Genomic DNA, 3,718 nt, shown 5'->3' with positions numbered 1-3,718 from the left:
GTTTCAGAAAGATATCTGCATGATTTTGGTTTTTTTTCTTCTTCTCTGGAGAAGAATCAAGAGCTGTCTTCAAATGAGCATAGTAGACTTTGGAAAGTAAATACTTATCTCAGGCTGTGGTTCCTCTCTACCACATGGTGATCCTAGATCAACCAATCAAACAAAATAATGATTAGACTTGTGCTTTATTTATGTTGGATTTCACTGCTGGTGAACTTTTTTTCATGCATATATGTGTATATGCAGTAAATTGAAGGTCAGAAAACATTGGATTTATTGAAAAGGTTTTGAAATGCATGAATCTGGGACAGCAGTACAAGTTCTATCAAAATTTGTTATACTGATGGAAACTGTATGTGAAGACAAATGAGCTATGGATATTTAATTTATTCCAAAGCTAGTGCAACAGAAAAATATGTGATAACTGTGGACAATTTCAAAGAATGTGGAAACTGTATTTTCCTATAATGTCAGCAAGGAATTTTTGCTAGAAATAACATGCCAAGCTAAACATAATAGATAATATGGGACTTCACGTGAAAAATACACATTTTCTACACTTTTGAATTTAAAAGTTTTATTACACCAGCAGTACTTGGTTTTTGAAAATCTCTTGGAGACTACTGTTTCAAGCCATAATGTGAGTCAGGATCAGCTCTTCCAGTGCAGGTATAACTATATAATCCATGGTTCTACTTTCCACTGAACTTTCATGGTATTTAGATGATGCAGCTCAGTATCCGCATCCTGTTAATTTCAGTGGTTTTCGCGGTATTTCTTGTTATTATAAGATTGGATGCTGTGAGAATTAAAACATCAAAAACTGAGAGACAGGTTTTGTGGTCAGAAGGCAAGCTAAGTGCTTTACACTGATATCCATGGGTAATTCATGGGTAGTCACATGACTTTGTCAGTCCCTGCCTGTCTAAAAGCAAGTTAGGATATATGTAACTACTATAAATTGCTCAAGGTAATTTGTTGAAACTGCTTATTTTTCAGATGAAGACCAAAATAATTGCTTTAGGAAGAATTTTACTAAGACAAATACAATGTAAACCTGTTTCATTACAACAAAGATACTAATCTAAAATAAAAATATATAATGCTTCAGTCGGTATCAGTTGCCCTTAATGACTTGAAATTTAAATAAAATGCAGCAGCTTGTCTGTGCTGAAGTAACATGTATTGGCAAACACATAGCTATGAATAATGTATCATAGCAAAAATAGAAAATAAATTTTAATTCAAAATTAAATATGAACTTCTAAAAGGCTGAAAAATTATCTTCCTTCTTGCTATCATGATCTGTCTCTCTTCCTTCAATCATTCCTTTATGCCTTGTCTTCCTCTTATCTTTTGCTGTCTTTAGTCTCCCATGCTCACCTCTGATGACCTCAGCCCCCTTAGGGGTGCGGTGTCCTTACCTCAGCTGCTTTTCCAGGCCCTCACACCTTCATCCAATTTGCAGCCTGGACTCAAACCTCTGGTGTGCTGAAATGGCTGTTTACTTGTTGGCGCTCATCAAGGGCTCCCCTCTTTGTGATCTCTGTTGCTGAGTCATCTGGTCCCTCTCGGCATTGCCTCTCCTCTGTCCTAGCTCTACTTCCCTCCCAGGCTTCCCTGGTTATCATTATGACAACCCCTTTTTGGTGTGACACATGTGTTTGCTACTTCTCCCAACTGCCCATCTTACAGCTGAGGTTTCAGGCACCTTCAAGAGCTGCAAATGGAGTTCCTATCCCAGACATCCAAGTCTTTGATGACACCAAATTTCAAGAATCCTGCTTCTCTCTTCCCATTCCTGCCTTTAACTATACCCCTTGATGCTCTCTTGTTTGCTGGTTTAACAGTGGGAAGCCCCATTTACTCTCAGTGTGCCACTGAGGTGTTCTCTGCTGCACCTGCCAGGGTGTTTGTTCCACCTCCCAGCAGAACACCTGCAGAAGATCCTTGTCATTCGTCCTTGCATGCCAGCAGGGAAGTTTTGTGTGGCTTTGTCTGCTGGCATTGTTTTGTTCTGGTTCAGCATTTAATGGGTTTGTTTCCCATGCTCTGACTCTGGGCTGTACTGAAGCATTACAGGAATGTAGGTAACAGCTGCAGATGTGGGCATTTAAAGGCACTTTTTGGTTTTGCAGGTTGGGAGTGTCCCTTTTTACAGGAAAGAGGAGTGACTTCATGGAATTATCCCTTTGAGGAAGAAAACTAACTAGAGGGGAAAGAAGCACTGCAAAAAATCTAGGCCCATGCTGTATTATGGTATTAATACCAGCAAGGAGTTAACTTGATTTTTCCTAAATGTTTTAATGGATAGAGCTCTTGGTACATGTGGTAATAGGAGCTACAAACACTAACATGCTGACCTCCTTAGTTGTAATGAATATGTTTTGAATCTTTTCTGTGTCTGTCTTTTCATTCTTACCTATTCATTATCTACAGTAAGTGAAGGGATTAGCATGCAATTGCAGCTGTGCCCCAGCCCTTCTGATTATCACAAAGGTGCATGAAGAACTGGGCAGCTCAGTGAGGTGACTCAGACCACAGGAACCTAAGGAAAGCAGCAATGGGATTCTTTAACTCCTCATGAGGCATGTGAGAACTTGGGCAGTCCTACTGGGTGAGAGCCACTGAAGAAATAGGAGCTAATGGGATGGTTGGCAGCAGTATTTTGTGCTGTTCTGTAGTGCAAGGAGTGATCAAACAAGAGGTTATTGCAGACATTCTGAGTGAACTAGTCATTCGTGAGACTACAGGTTGCACCACATGAGTGATGGGAAATGTGTTTGCCAGAGCAGATATAGGAGAATGTGGGTGGTAGAACAGGACTCCTGTCTTAGAAACCCTGTGCTAAAACCTGCTCACATGTACAGCTCTGCTGTCCATGTGCAATATCCCACTGTCTTACTAGAGTGATAACACTGCAGAGGAGGCCAACAGGGCCTTATTTTCTCATGACCTGGTCATGGTATGCTGGTCAACAGTTAAAATGGCTGAGAGTTCTGTGTCATTCATGCCACTGAAGCTTTGTACCTTTGAATTCCTTCTGAAAATCTCTCCCTTGTAGGTTCCCACTGGAGCCCAGCACTCCTGAAGTCTTCATAAAGTACTCCTCCAGCACTTGTCCCACACTTCCAGCTCATGATATCAAAACTCTGTAATGTGACATCTTGTCATGTCTCCTGTTTTTTCCTCCTTGGGTCCTGAGGTCTTCTTTGCACTCCCTCCAACTCACCGTCATTTACCTCCTTTTCTCCATGCAGCTGGACATCTCATCCAGGTGTCACAGCCTGACCTCAGCTGCCCTCATGCTTGTAGTATTCATGCTTGTTTCAAATATGACCAAACCTCCATAATTCAAACCTGAAGCTTCTGGAGAAACAATTATTGTACAGAGGAGATATGAGACAAAGGGGAAAGATTAGGAATGATTAAATAAGATTAAGATGTTATAAAATGTGAGGAGGGAGAAAGGATAGAAGAAAAAACAAATTATAATAACTGAGAAAAAGTGAAAAATGGCATTTTAGCTATGAAGTGTTGAGATGGACAAGGAAAGAAAACACATACTTTGCAATTGTACAATTGCAATTACAGTCAATTGTAAAGAAAATATGGCAGGGAATGGAAAGAGCAAAAGAAAGAGGAAATTAGGAACTAGAAAGTGGCAGACACAAACATTTAAAACAGAGATAAAGGTATATCACTCTTCTATTTTTTT

The sequence above is a fragment of the Motacilla alba genome, chromosome 5, assembly GCF_015832195.1.
Source record: "Motacilla alba alba isolate MOTALB_02 chromosome 5, Motacilla_alba_V1.0_pri, whole genome shotgun sequence".
Lineage (NCBI taxonomy): Eukaryota > Metazoa > Chordata > Aves > Passeriformes > Motacillidae > Motacilla > Motacilla alba.
The sequence above is the reverse complement of the archived record's forward strand: the minus strand, read 5'-3'. Positions refer to the sequence as shown.